At 42.3% G+C, this 15875-nt stretch overlaps 1 long non-coding RNA gene across 1 annotated transcript; it reads right to left on the reverse strand.

Moving 5' to 3' along the window:
- Window positions 1-929: 929 nt before the first annotated feature.
- LOC123279535 (uncharacterized) lies at window positions 930-6601 on the reverse strand. Its single transcript, XR_006517640.2, has 4 exons — window positions 6166-6601; window positions 4733-4851; window positions 4543-4653; window positions 930-1370 (listed from the first exon to the last, which is right to left on the reverse strand). It is a non-coding gene; the product is annotated as an uncharacterized lncRNA (long non-coding RNA).
- Between the last annotated feature and the right edge of the window lie 9274 nt (window positions 6602-15875).

Below are 15875 nucleotides of genomic sequence, written 5' to 3' on the forward strand. Positions count from 1 at the left end.
TATTCATCTTTGGGCATAGAGCCTGTTGCATTGTCAGAACAAACAGAATCTAGGTCAAGGTAAATTGAGAAAAGTAGCCCCTGGACCCCATTTCTACTTGGCCCTCTCCCTTCAGCTTTCCTCAATGTTTTTGAAATGGCCAGGCTATAGGATGGTGGCAGGTTCCACCTTAGAGCTGGCCTAAGGCCAATCTAGCAAGTCTGAAGGTATTGTCCTGAGCTCCAGTGTTACACGGTCTGTTTCATAACTCCATGATTGACAAGGTGCTCCTGGCTGAGAGACAAGTTTCCGTGGGCTTGTCTAGTTTACCTGCCAAATTGCTCTACACTAACACCCATAGGGCTGAGCCTGCCAGGCTGAGGGAGGTAGCTGAGCTTACAATAGGCCGAATATGCCCCTCTTTCTCAGATCTAGTAACCACAAATGCACGCATCCCTGATGATGCTATCTCCAATTCTTCCCCCACTCACAATCTTTGAAGCCCCCTTCCCAGAACCCTCAGGATGACAATTTTCTCAGACTGTCTTGCTCTCTGAGACTTCTTCATTGTCTCTCTATGCTCTGCAATTTGAGAGACAATTTTCACCTTCATGTTTGGTTTCTTAGTTCAGCTTCAGCTCTGGGAACCCCAGCCTAGATCAGACGCCTGAGCCTTCCCATTTTATCAGGACACACCTGCAGTTACTTTGTATCATTCCAGGAAGCAATATAGTACAGATTTAAGAGTAAACATGAGCTCTGGAGTCAAGCTGTCTGTGTTCATATTCAGGTTCCAACACTTAAACAGCTGTGAGTTTGGGCAAATTAACCTTTGTGACCTTGGAGGTTTTTTTAGCTATAGAATAAGATCATAGTAGTACCTATTGCACAGGGGTTTTCTTGAGAATTAAAGGAAATGACACATTTGAAGCAACTGGCACAATGCCTGGGATATTGTAAGTGCTCAAAATGGTAGCTTTTATTATTTCAAAATATGGTGGAGGGACCAATTTCAAGCCTAGGGAGCCCATGGGAAACATGTTTACTATCCCTAACAGGGCACCACAAACTTAGTGGCTTCAAACAACACACATTTATTATCTCACAGTTTCCATGGGTCAGGAGTCTGGAAATGGCTTAGCTGGCTCCTCTGCAGGGCTGCAATCAAGACGTCAGCCACGGCTGAGACCTCATCGGGAGACTTCTCCAGGGACCATCCGCTCCCAAGCTCACTCAGGTTGTTGGCAGAATTAATCTCCTGCGGCTGTGAGACTTGTGGCCACTCGCTCCTTCTTCAAACCCAACAGCGTAGAGAGAGAGCATGATCACACACAGCCTATCACTTTGGCCGTAAGATGTCGGTTAGAAGCAAGTCACAGATCCTGCCCAGCCTTGAGGGGAAGAGATCACACAGAGGCGTGAATACCAGGAGGTGGGTGTCACGGGACCACCTTAGTACCTGAGCTCCACAAGGGGGATGATAATGATAGAAACCATCTCATGGGTTGTTGTGAGGATTAACTGAATTCACACATAGAAAGCATTTGGAATAGTGCCTGGCGCATAGTGAGTGCTCAAGAAGTGCTTTCCATTTCTGATTAGGCCAATGTGTGTGGAGATGGAGGCTGGATCGGAGTGCATGAATGAATGAGGCTACATTCAGGAGCATAACTGGGTAGATTCTTTCTAAGCAAGCTTTGTGCAGGGCTGATTTCCCGGTGGTTTTAGATCAGGGCCTGCGAGCTCTGCTGTGGGTGGTGTTGAATGTCAGCTGTAGGCGGGTATGACTTGCCTTAGTCATATGTAACTAATTTCAAGTACACTGTGTTTTCAGGCAAGTGTCTGTAATTGCCATTTTTGCTAATTGTGAGAGTGACTTGTTTGCTGTCTTCTCTCACAACTGTAAGAAATTGAGATGGGAATCAAGGAGTGGCTTGAATGAATTGGCTTCCTCCCGTGTGAGATACCCAGGTACTGGTTTGGGCAAACAGATTGGCTTGTAGGCAAAGATCACATGATCACAAAGCTACGAATCAGCTCAGAAATACGGTGGCCAACCACAGGCTCCCTGGTACCCAGAAAAAGAGCTAAAGAATGAATTTCCTTATTCAACTGAGAGCCTCTTTTGGGCCAGGCTTTGTGCTAGATCCTCAGGGGTCAATGAGAAAGAAACTGAGACAAAAGTCATGCTTGTGGAATTTTTAAGGTATGGCCCCAAAATTCTTTGACATTCCTCCCATTGAGGGAGTGGGGGAATCTATGTCTCCTCATCTTGAATCTGGATTTTGTGATTGTTGACTGATAAAATATGGCAGAAATGATGCTGTGCCAGTTTCTAGTCTCAGGCCTTAAGAAATTTGCAACCTCCACTTCCTGTCTTTTGCTATTGAAACTCAGTTACCATGCCACCCTGGAAAGGCTCGTGTGCAGATGAAATGATAGCCAATGCCACCTGCCGGCCATGTGAGTGAGCATTCTCAGAAATGTATCCTCCAGTGCCAGTAGACCTGAGGCCATGTGGAACCGAAAGGACCTGTCCTCATCATGAACAAAACTATGGTGGTGGTTGTTTTAAGCCACTAAATTTTGGGGTAGTTTGTTATGTAGCAATAAATAGCTGGGACAATGGCTTTCAAACAAAGGAGCCTCTGATTTAGGCTGTGCAGTCAGAGAGGGCTTCCCCAGAGAAGTGATGTTTGCACTGAGATTGAAAGATGAAAAAAAGTTAACTATATGAAAGAGGGCCAGGAAAGAGCTTATGCAAAGGCCTCATGGTGAGCAAGACCAAGAGATATGCAAAGAACTGACAGAAGGTCAGTGTGGATTGAGGAAAGAGTGGAGGAGTGATGCCAGGAGCTGCAGACAAGGCAGGAAGCATCCAGATGCTAGGGTGAGCCTGTCCAGGTGCTAGGCAATGCCCTGAGTTCTCACAGAAGAATAATATGTGACTGCGGGACTCCCATGTGTATGGTAAGTGGGAGAGAAAGCGGTAAGGCTTGATAGGGGACTTGGCATAACCAGCCCATCTTACCAAATGCAACCCATAATGAGTGACCACGCTGCTGGCATGGGGTGGGGGTCTTGATTCAGTCAGGAATTCATTGTTTTCTGGCAGAAGAAAGGCTGAAAGACATGTTCTTAACAGTTCTAACTCCTTTTCCAAACTGCGTTTCTCAGCTCACCTAAATCAGTAGCAACGTCTACAGCAGTTTTTAATAGATTCACAGGGGCTAGTGTTTCACAGCCTGGCTCTCTATTTTTACATCCTTACAGTGAAGAAATTATTCCTTATAGCTGAGCATACTTGCTGGAATTTTGGCCTGCTTTCTCTCCTCTTGCCTCTGCGTAGAAGGGAAAACACAAAGCAGAGGCCTTTGCACACACTTTGTTCCTGTGCATGAGGACAGTTGCTTCAACCCTCCTTTATCCTCCAACTTTTTTGAGCATCCCTTATTTTTCATGCAGTATCTTCTGCCTTAACTCTCAGATACCCCTTCTTTCCTTCCCACACCTTCAGCATGTCCTCATCACCTCAAACCTCAGTCTCAGTGTCATGTAAGCAACAAGTATTTTTGAACACCTATTGTGTACCAAGCACTAGGCCTGGGGACTTAGTCTCGAAGATGAGTGTAATCTGACCAGGACAGTGGATCTCAACCCTGGCAGCAGATTAGAATCACTGGAGGGTGAGGGAGGGCAGAGGTGGGGAGCTTGAAAATATGTTGATGCCTTGGACATATTCCCAGAGATTCTGATTTTACTGTTTTTTCACTATTGGAGTGCGAGGTTACAAATAAGCCAGAGGAATAAACTAGAATGATCCATGTGGTAATCAGCCAGACTCAGAAGCATCAGTTTAAACTCATGTTTGGCTTAGTAGAGATACAGATGGCTACATGTAGAAATATTTATAGAAATATATATATATATACATGAGTTAGTATGTTCAAATATATCTCCTTGCTCTGTCAGCTGAGAGGGCTTAGAAGCAATGCTACCCTAGTAGCAATGAGTACACCTAGAGCCCAGATCTTGGTTTTTAATACCTCTCTCCAATAAAAGGAACCAGAGATCTTTGGAGGAATAGCTGTTTTTAGGACAAGAGCAGGAAATATACAAGATGAGCCTAGAGCATCTTATAGTGCCAGAAAGTAAGGAAGTGCACGCACACAAAAAACACATATAAAACCCCCACAGTGATGGAGGTACGTCAAAGGCTCACTGAAAGAGCTCCCAGTGGCCAACGCTGAGAAAATTTGAGCAAGAAAATAAAGTAGTATTAGATTATAACTTGAAGTATAAAATCAATATTTACGTTTCCATACTGGTATATATAAATGATTGAATAAACAAATAAATGGAGCAAAGAAAGAAATGAGAGAAACCTCCTATGCAGAAGAACCCCAAATAATTTATGTATGTACTTTGCCCTCAAGGAGGTGGAGCTTAAATCCCCACTTCTTAAGTGTGAGCTATGCAGAGTGACTTTCTTCCAATGAGTGTTTACAGTGTGGACGGGGAAAAAGGAGTAACTTTACAGTGGAGAAACCTGACAAACAATACCTCAGCCAGCCAGGTGGTCAACGTTAACATCAGCAATGATAAGTCTCGTTGATAGTATATACTCTTGACATAATATGATGCAAATGCCACTTTACCTCTGTGATCTTCCTCCTAAAAAACCAAAAGTCCAGACTAAGCATGAGGAAATCAGACAAATTCTGGTTGAGCGACATTCTACAAAATACCTCACCAGTCCTCCTTGAAACTGTCAAGGTCATCAAAAACAAGGAAATCTGAGAAACTGTCACAGTCCAGAGGTGCGTAAGGACGCATGACAACTGAATGTAATGTGGTATCCTGGGCGGGATCCTTGAACAGAAAAATGACAATAGGTCAAAAGTAAGGAAATCTGAATAAAGTCTGAGATTTAGCTAATAGTAATATATCAAAATTAGTTCACCTATTGTGACAAATTTACCATAATAGTATAAAATGTTAATAGGGCAAACTAGGTGTGGAGTATATGGGAAATCTCTGACTATCCACTCAATTTTTCTAAAAATCTAAAAGCATTCTAAAATAAAAAGTTTACTTAAAAAATAGAAGTCCTTTTCATAGTATTTTGGTCACCTCCATATCGTTTGTCTTCCAGCCAGTTAACTAGACTGTAAGTTCTTTAAAGACAAGGAAGCTTCTTTCCTTTTATATTGTTTTAGCATGTACTATAAGGTCCCACTATGTTTCTTAAATTTATTGCAACGGCCTGATGATGTGTAATTTTTTTTTCCTGAGGAAGCTTAGCCCTGAGCTAACATCTGTGCCAATCTTCCTCTACTTATATGTGGGTCACTGACACAGCATGGCTGAGGAGTATTGTAGATTCACGCCTGGGATCCAAACCCATGAACCTGGGCCACTGAAGTGGAGCACGCCAAACTTCACTACACCACAGGGCCAACCCTCATAATGTGTAATTTTTAAAAATCTTTTTACTTTTTAAATTGTTTTAAGTTATGCTTCTTTTGGTGGGGAAGATTGGCCCTGAGCTAACATCTGTTGCCAATCTTCTTTTATTTTTTCTCCCCAAAGCCCCAGCACATAGTTGTATATCCTAGTTGTAAGTCCTTCTAGTTCCTCTATGTGGGATGCCACCACAGTGTGGCTTGATGAGCGGTGTGTAGGTCCATGCCCAGGAGCTGAACCCACAAACCCTAGGCTGCCAAAGCAGAGAGTGTGAATTTAACCACTACGCCACTGGGCAGGCCCCACATGTAATTTTTAAGTAACATGTTTCTTTTATAAAATTGAGAATGATTTAGTTAAATCAAAAAAGAAGTATATTAAAATCACTCATGATTACAGGATGTCTGAGAAGATCACTGTTAATATTTTGGTATTCTTCTAGATATTCTTTATTTTCCACTATAAAATTGGGATTATGCATTACCTACTATTTTAAAACCTATTTTCACTAATGGTCTGTTATGAATTTTTTCCAATTCCATACATAAGCTTCTTAAAGCATAAAATGAGAATTTTAAGAGCTGATTAATGTTTAAATGCTAAGTTTGCTCATGAACATAAGGAAGGAAGGAAGGAAGGAGTCAGGATAAACAATAGGGAAGGATAGGAGCCTTTGCAGGTGATGACAGTGGTTATGGCATTGGTGTCAGGAGTGCTTACCTTGCTGGTGTGGCGGGAGTTGGGCAAGGAGACAGAAAATAGTCTTCCTTGCTCCTCTACAACCACATTTCTTCAGACAAAAGGACCTAGAGAGGTAATTTCGATGTTTTTCCTTTTCCGCCACAAATGAAGAGGAAGGATCTTCACCAGCAGGTTGAACAGCATCTTCAGTGCCATATTATTTCTTCATCTCATTAGATGGATATTCCGAGGCTGGGAAGTTAGTGGGTAGACATTGAATAACTGTTGTAGCTTTGTAGAGCTTCAGCTTTCTCAGCTCAAAACTACTTTCTGGCCCATTTGTATAATGGTAGAGGGTTGCCAGCAAAGAACTAATTGAGAGAATGCTGGTTTCCCCTACTGTCCTCAGTGTATATTAAAGCACAGAGTGACCAGCAGGATATGGGAGTTGACCTCATGTTGTAAATTTGCCATCAATTTCTGCCCTCCCCCCCTGAAAAAAAAAGTCAAATTCCACAGTGCCCAGAAAGATTCTTTCTCCAAGGAACAAACTGTACTTGAAATGTACTAAGTAATCTTGCCCAGGTTTTTAGTTAGGGCTATGCTTATATTTCTTCCCTAATTATCTAGAAGCAGAAAAAGAAATCAGATGGGCTTTATAAAAACCAGTTGCTGGGTGTCAAATTCTGTGATATCCATTCTCCTTTTGCACATTTGCAAGCAAAATTGAAGGGAAAACTTTATCTGAGTGGGTTGGAATGAGTAGAGACTTATTTTTGGCTGGCATAACAAGGACATTTAGAAAACAATGAGTGTTTACATGGGGAGTGAGGGAGGCAGTCACGAAAGTGTGGGACCAGTGTGGATTTAGGGTTTTGAATAGCATGTGGGTGACTGCTGACATTTGAGAACTTTTATCTGGGGTGGACTACAGATGCAGGAATTAAATGTGTAGGCATTTAGTTGGCATTTAATAATGCCAAATCAACAACTGCTTCAATTTGGTGAAAAAAAAAAATCCATAAGCTGATCAACCCTTTTGAGAAAGATACTGTAGGATCATGTAGATAAGTATTTCTTGGTTTTATGGAATGTATATGGCCACTGAAACCTAATCTTTCTGAAATACTAGAACTTCAAAACTATGGGATTTTTGCTGTAGCGAAAATTTCAGGATCATATGAGTTCATCTTAAATTCCATCTCAGGAAGGTTGGTTAGGACGTGTGTGCTTAGTGCTTTCTATGTGTTCACTCGTGAAGCTTCACAGCTAATGAGGTACAATATTATGATGTCCATTTTGCAGATACAGTGATTTGCCATTTTACAGAAACATAGAATGCCCTGAGACTCAGTCCTTGGTTGTTCTCTACTCCTTTCTATTTGGACTTACTCCCTAGGTGATGTCATCTGGCCTCGTGGCTTTAAACACCATGTAGATGCCAAGGACCTCAAACTTAATATATAAAGCCCAGACCACTCTCTTGAATCTTGGACCCACATACCCAACTGCCTACTTAATGTCTAATAGGCATTTGAACATGACCTAAGCCAAGCTTCTGATATTCCTCTTAAATGTACTTGTTTTCCAGTTACAACTTCTTGGTAAGTGTTAACTTTGGTCTTTCAATTGCTCAGGCCAAATACCTTGGACTCATCCTCGAAGCCCCTCTTAGTCTGACCTCCCTCATCTGAGCCATGAAAAAATCTTTTCAGCTCCATCTCTGGACTCCTCTTGTCTGGGCTTCTACTGCCTCCCCCTCATCTAACCCACCCTCGTTTCTCACTTGGATTATTGCAAGAGCCTCCTGACTGGTCTCCCTACTTCTGGCCTTGTCCCATGATGGGCTGTTCTCACACAACAGCCAGGGGAATGCTTTTGGAAGGTTAGGTTAGATGGTGGGTCCCCTCTGCTCTGTGCCCTCTGATGGCTGCCCTTCTCATCAGAGTAAAAGCTAAGTCCTTGAGAGATCTACAAGGACTGACGTGATCTGCTGCCTCCTCAAGGTCCCTGACCTCATCTCCCATCAACCTTGGCCTCCTTGAACCTTCTCCAGCCTTCTTGCAGCCTGGCTGTTTCTCCAACACACCAGGCACATTTCTTCCTCAGAACCTTTGTGCTTGCTGCTCCCTCTGCCTGGAATCCTCTGCTCCCAGATATTCACACGGCTCCCTCCCTCACTTCCTTCAGGTTTGTTTCTTTGTTTGTGTGTGAGGAAGATTGGTCCTGAGCTAACATCCATTGCCAATCTTCCCCTCTTTTTGCTTGAGGAAGATTGTCACTGGGCTAACATCTGTGCCAGTCTTCCTTTATTATATGTAGGATGCTGCCACAGCATGGCTTGATGAGAGGTGCTAGGTCTGCGCCAGGGATTTGAACCTGCGATCCCTGGGCTACCAAAGTGGAGTGTGCATACTTAAACACTACACCACCAGGCCAGCACCCCTTTCAGGCTTGTTTCAAACATCCTCAGTGAGGCCTCTCCTGGCCCCTCTTCTAGAACACCCACCCTAAAACCCCCCACTCAAACACGTCTGATCCCCTTCCCTAATTTATCTTTCTCCTTAGCACGTATCATTGCCTAAAACATAACATAGTTCCTTTGTTTATAGTCCATCTTTCTTCTCGAATGAGAACTCTACAAGGGCAAACATGCCTGTTTTGTTCACAGCTGTGTTCTGTGTTCCTACTGTCCAGATAGCACATGACGCTTGTAGATGCTCAGTACGTAGACTTGGAATTAATGAAAAAGGAAACCAAACCTCACGAAGATTTAGAAATTTCCCACACTCAAAAAGATTGAAACAAGTAGTAGTATTTGCAGTCTGAGGCTTCAGGTTTCTCAGAAATGGGGAAAAAGGCAGGATTCAGACCCTTCTGGTTTTGGTCCACTCATTTCTGAAAGCCCCTGATGTGCTGTTCTTGCCAAAAAAGCGTCTTTGTAGAATTCTCGGCAAGCATGCCTCATTGAGTAAGACCTGCCAGGGTGCCTGGTGCATAACAAGCTGACACTGCTAACTCCTGGAGTCCTTTGTATAACCCAAATTCATAGCCCTTGACATGGCCTGTCAGCTTCCACTGCCTTCCGTTCTAAATTTGTATGATCTTAGCATAATTAGTCGAGTTTTTGTCATTCCAGAACTGCTAAGTATGCAGTGGCTGTGGTGTGTTATGGCTCCTCTCGGAAGCAGATGACATATCATGAAATATTTATTAAAAAAACAAGTGCAAGCTTTCTTAATTATTACCACTGACTGCTTTCCTCTCAAAGACCAGGAGAGGTGAGTCTGTGTACGGCAGAACTGCTTGAATATGATAATTTCCTTTTGATCTTTAATTTTTCCTTCAATGCGTTTGGGTACATTTTACGGCTCCTTGGAAAAGCTCCATGCTGCCTCACTGCCTGCTTGTTTATTTTCCCCAATCTGCAGTGCCTTTTGTTTTATCATTTACATTTCTTGGGCTGTTTCAGATGAATAAATATTGCCCCAACTGCTCTAGCTTAATAAAACTATTATTACTCATTAACTCTCTGTGCTAGAATTAGCTGGAAAATATGCACTGGAGTTGTTTCCTGTTTCTGTGTATTAATATAAAAAAATAATTTCTTTCTCTGGGACCTGTGAAGTATATTCTTGGGAGTGGAGAGACAGATCTTTGGACACAAGTTAGTGACTTCAGGTCATTGCTACAGAGGACCCATTTGTCATTTAAAGGAATCAGCAGTTCTTGGGTGGGCAAGCAGACTTAGAAAGTGGGATGTCCTTCAGCATTTCCCAGGCCCTCTGGAGCTGATAGGTGGAAAATTGTCATTAAAGCTACTTGGTGTTGCTCTTCTTCTCATCTTTGACCCAGACCTCTCTTCTATCTTCTCCCTGTTTCTTTCCTTCTTTTTCTCTTCTTGCACAGCTATCTTCTCAGGTGAATGCAAGAAACTTATTTAATGGATTTTCACATGTGGCAAAGCCCAGGGTGTCCCATCTCCACAAAATGGAACCAGAAGATGGAAAGCCTGTTCTGTGTGAGGATGATAAGGTTATTAAGTAGGCAGCCACATTAAAACAGGAACACAGCGTCTCTCGAGTTTCTTTTGCCTCTCTACATTGTCCTAAGCCTACCTCTTTCTGGAGAAGCCAAAGAAATTGGAAGGGATAGAAACCTTTGCACTAAGATTTCAAATTATTCATTTGCTCTTATACTCTCCTAATGAGGGAAGCAGAAGCTAGTCTTACAATCCCCATTTCATAGACTGAAAAGCTAAGTAATTGAGAAGCTAAGATCTAAAAATTCAAGTGGAAACTGAGGGTAATTAGAGAGTATTTAATATATACAAAAGAATATATGTGACACAGTGAGACATAAAATACATAACAAAATGAATGCTGAGAACACCCCATCCAACTCAAGAACTAGAACAATACTAATACCATTGAATCCACCTGTAGATAGCCCCGGCGCTAACTACTATCCTAAATTTTGCATTTATTATTTTTCTGCTTTTTACAAAATAGTATTACTACATTTGTATACATTTCTGAACAATATATTATTTGATTTTGTTTTTAAGCTCTCTAAAATGGTAACATACTGTAAGTAATTCTGTGACTTACTTTTTCTCGCTAGTGTGATACAACCCCAAGATAACCAACCCCAAGATAACCCCAAGATGACCAGAATATTCAAGCACATAAAATGTGGGGTCACATTTCTTCCAGATTCATGAAATGATGAGAGCAAGCCTGAAAAGCTAGTTGGCTAGAATTCTGGAAGTCCAAATGCACAGTTCGAATCCATCTTGGTCTTGACTCTTCCTGGTGGCAGTTGTCTGCTCCTATTGAGTATCAGTGGAGACAGTTCTGCAATCTGTGTCACCAGTGGAGGAGAGCCACCAAGTAGAGCCAGCTGACCTGCAATGGACTGGGATTGTTTTGAGGCCACAGAGATTTGAGTTGTTATTTAGTTATCCTGATCAGTACAGCCACTTTCCACTCCAAGTGACATTTTTCAGATTTGTGCCTTCTCTGATTGTTTCTCAATCAGTCTCACCAGAGATTTGTTGACTTTGTCTTTTCAAAGAAGAGACTTTGACTTAATGTATCACCTCTATTTAAACATTGTGTTTTTCTTATTCACTTAAAAAATTTCCTTCTACTTTCGTTAAGTCTGTGTGGTGGTTCTCTTGATAATTCCATTAACTAGTTGCTTAACTCATTAGTTTTCAGTCTCTCCCTTTTTCTTACGTAAGCATCTAGAGCTACACATTTCCTTGAAGTACTAGTTTGGTCCATGTCACAAGTCTTGATTTGCAGTTGTATCAGTCAGGATAGTTTAGATCTGCTGTGGTAATAAACAGTTCCAAATTCTCATTTAGTTAAAACAACAAAGGTTGTTTCTAACAGGTTCTCAGTAGATGCTGATGATGCTGGTTCATGGACCACACTTTGAGTAGCACTGCTTTAAAATCATTCTTTCCTCTTTACTAAACGGTACCTTAAACTAGTTTTGCTATGGAATAAGCTGTGTACCTTAAGCTGTGAAATAGATAAGTATCCTCTATGCCTGAAGTCACTCATTCTTTTTTATTAAGTCTTGAGACATCCTCTGGGGACTCATCTTGATGGTGTTAATCCTCCTTTCCAAGTAGGGAAATTAAGGGGCAGAAAAATGTTCCCCCCAGGAAGCGGCAGGTGTTTGGCCCTGGAGGCTGACCTCACTTGGTCTTATTCAATTGTCTGGACCACGTGCAAAGGCACTTTAGAGAGCTCATGCAGTGTGCCATGCCAGCATGTCCCTATCACTTTTCCCTGCCACGCCCACTTTGAAAGGCACCCAACAAACTGAAATTATATTGCATAGGCTAAACCTCACAATATCTGCCATGCCTACACCCCACTTATATGAGGTTCCTTCCACATAAATCAACACTAGTGTATCCTATAACCCTACCCTGCCACTGACTGAGCCAGAGCTGGGTACCTGACTTAAAGGCAGCCCAGTGGGAAAGCTCCATGCAACAAGAATAATGAGGATTAACTGGATTACTTTAAAGCTAATTCTCATGAGGCCAGATGTATTGTAGGTCTTGTTCATCCTGTGACACCAGGTTATAATGCTCTTCATATTCAAAAGATTGACATTTCTATTGCAGCAGGAGAGAGTTAAGAGAGCTGGTTTTCCAAATCTAGGCTCATAGGGACATAACACTTAATTGTTCAAACGGCAGTGGCATCCCAAGGATGAGAACTGGGGTAGGTCTGCCCCTAGGCAGAGATGAGTATTTTTAAACAGCCTGCTGAGTGTAATAAAAAAGCAAGCTTATGGATTTTATTATTATTTTCACTATTTTTATAGACAAGTCACCTTCTTAGTACAGGACCTGGGACTGGGCATGCTCACCAGCAACTCTTGGTATGCCACTGTCTAAAGGACAGGCATCAAGGGGTTGAGGGCTGGGGTTAATGAGCGAGAGCTGGGCCCTTCTTCCTTGAGATGATAAAGGAAGGAGCATCCCTTCCCACATAGCACTAGGAGAGGCAGACCTGTGATAGTGATTGCATGTGCATGTCTGGGGAGTGAGCACTACATGCTATGGCCTTGTGAGATAAAATCCTAAAGGGAGTGGATACATGACCATCTCTGAATGAATTTCAGGAATTTAGTCAATGAACATCCCAGCTGCTACCCACAATGGACTATGACTTTAGAGGATCTTTCTAAAGCTTCCTGGACTTCTATAGATTCCAGGGTTCTTATTCATCCATTTCTCCAAAATGTTTAGGATTTTCCACCAATGTGGTGGTGGGGAATGGGGAAAGTGGAACTAGATTTGGTTTGATTTAGAAAAACTAAGGAATGTGATGTTTCTTATATCTGTGTGTCAGGAAGCAAAGGTCTATCTATTATGCTGTCTTGCTTATTTCCATACTTATTCTTATAATAACCCTCATGGCTTGAGGAAACCTGAGTGATCCTTTGTATCTTGCAGATAAGAGGGGCCAAACCGACTCAAAAACATAGTTCGGAATGAGTTTCCCCCAAACAGCTGTTTGCCGTTTCAGGTCAAAGTGGAGAAATTACCCAGTTTCACAGGGAAGTAAGTATCTCATAAAATGAATTACCAGCCCCAATTCTTTCCTTCTAATGGTATCTGCCAGGCCCCCTTTCCTGTGTTTGATGAAATATTCTGAACAGTGCAGAGTGGGAACCTGCGCCAAAGAAAGGACAGGTGGATCCTCAGGAGAAGGGAGGAAAATAGAGAAAGCAACAATTGAGTTTCAACATATATAAGGTATTTTCTTCTATCCTTCCTGCCAAGAAAATGGCTTATCTGGAAAATCATGCATTTTCTCATAGCCTCTCTTCACCTTCTGGACAGCAAACCACATCATTCCTTCAGTGATATTTGCAGGTCTTGATGGTTGCCAGCCCAGCCTGTGTCCCCCAAAGAAACATCAATGCCTCCCTTAGCTTGAAGTCACCGTCAGGTTATTGCTGGACTCCCAGAATTCTTTAACAGAAGGCTTCCAGAAGCTCCTGTTTGCCCATTCTTGGTGGATGGATTTTTCTTCCAATGCGGGAAGGAGGTCACAGAGTGTGGATATTATGATCCCTGAATAATAGAGTCCACTCAGGGCTGTAATGGGAAAGGTTTCAATCCTCACCTCCATCATCAGATGCTCTTCCTAATCCAGACAATTAGGATTTGGCCACAGCAACTGTATCAGTCAGGCAGCCTCTTAGACAAGGCTGCGAAGTAGTCTATTTTCTGAATTCACTCATCCTCTTGGGGCACCTTTCTCTGGTCACAATGCCCCCTATTTCTTTCAGACAACAAGAGAACCCACCCCCCATCCAGGCCTTAACTCTTTCAAAACTCTTTCTTCCTGAAAGGCATGTTAAAATTAGCCTGTGACTTACTCAATGCTGGGACAAATTTAATATTAGGCATTAATGACTGCTTTATTTATTTATTGCTGCATAAAATCAACTACAAATTTAGTCACTCTATTGATATATTCTCTCTCCCAGTTTCTATTGGCCAGATATTTGGAAAGGCGTAAGATAGGTAGTTCTTGCTTGAGTCTCTCATATAGTTGCAGTCATTTGTTAGATGGGGCTACAGTCATCTGAAGTCTTGACTGTGGCTGAAAAGTCCACTTCCAAGATGATTCATTCACATGCCCAGCAATTTGGTACTGGATGTTGGTTGGAGGCTCCAGTTCCTCTCCTCAGAGCTGCTTGAGTATTTTCAAAGCATGGCAGCTGGCTTGCCCAGTATAAGCAATCCAAGAGAAAGGTAGAAATTGCAATGCCTTTTATGTTCTAACCTTGGAAGTCACTGCCGTTCTACTCTATTCTATTGGCCGAACTACTTACAAGTCTGCCTAGGTTCTAGGGGAGAGAACATCAACCCTACCTCTTGATGAAGGAGGGTCAAAGTCACATCATAAGAAGAGCATGTGAGACGGGATATATATTATTGCAGCCATTTTTTTGGAAATATAATCTGCCATAATGGCTGATAAAAATTTAGTGATTGTCCTAGCAGTAATTGTTGTAAATGAGAGTTTCCTATATTTCTGAGGGTACAAAGCCTTACCACAACAGCCTGGATATATACTCTTAGAGAGTAGGGTTGTCCCTTGCAATGTAATCAAGGACAGCAACCAGAAACTGTATATGAGAGATTCAGAAATGAGATTTACGATCTGATTTGGGAGATCTCATAAGAGTGAAGAAAGGCAAAATATTAGCATTTACAATTTAAGAACGCTCAACTCTTGTTTTCTCCCCACATTTGCTTAAAATAAAGGGTTTTGAGATAGTCTTTGCTTAGGGAAACTCTGACTTCATACCACAGGTTCTTTGGGCTTTGGGGATGCAGAGTTGGGAGAATGGGGTTGGAGTGGAGAGTGAAATGGGGAGAAGGAAGGAAAAGAGAAAGGATTGAGGCCTACTGTAGTGAGCTGATCTACTTCACTAAAGTGAGCAAGAAGAAGAAAAGAAAGCCCTTTGGCCTGGGGTGAAGGAAGAGGCGGGAGTGTAGTCTGAGGGTCCTCACAGGGCAGTTGTTAGCTTTGAGGGTCGGAGAAGAAAGAGGGTTTCACGTGTCTGGACTCTGCTTTTGCTACTCTTTAGTATTCTTGATAGATTTGAGTAAAGAATGGGATTCTCTATAAATCATTTTGCCCACCGAGTTGTGCTTTTGGAATGGGATTCATCCCAAAGACTGAACCACTTGGCTGTCGGGGTTCAAGAACCCAGAAATGAAGTATGTGTTTACCTCTGAAGTCACACAGATCTGGATGTAAATCTTGGCTTATGCAGGACTAGCTGTGGGCTGGGGACTAATTATCCACCTTCTTTGAGCCTCAGTTTACCCCCAGTCAAATGAGGTAATGAGTTTCCAAGTCTTCTCTATTAACATGCGAAGTCTTCTCTAGGGTTTTAAGTACTAGACCCAATGCAGCCCCAAATCATATGACTGCCTACGGTTTGGCATCCGGGCAAAATCAGGGCTTTGAAAAACAGAGGCCTTGACACAGAATAATAAAAGAAGTTGCTTAAAATAGAGGTTCTCCAGCAAATCCAGGGCATAGGACTCTTCCTTTAAGGCAATTAAAGCTTTTCAGCCCTTACTGTGGAAACTGGGGCATCCCACAGGCTCCTTGGCTTCTGTTTGGCATATCATTCACATCAGGGAGGAAAATAAGTTGTAAAAGAATCAGGTAGAATTCTTTTAAAAAACA

This window comes from Equus asinus, chromosome 21, assembly GCF_041296235.1.
Source record: "Equus asinus isolate D_3611 breed Donkey chromosome 21, EquAss-T2T_v2, whole genome shotgun sequence".
NCBI classification, from domain to species: Eukaryota; Metazoa; Chordata; class Mammalia; order Perissodactyla; family Equidae; genus Equus; species Equus asinus.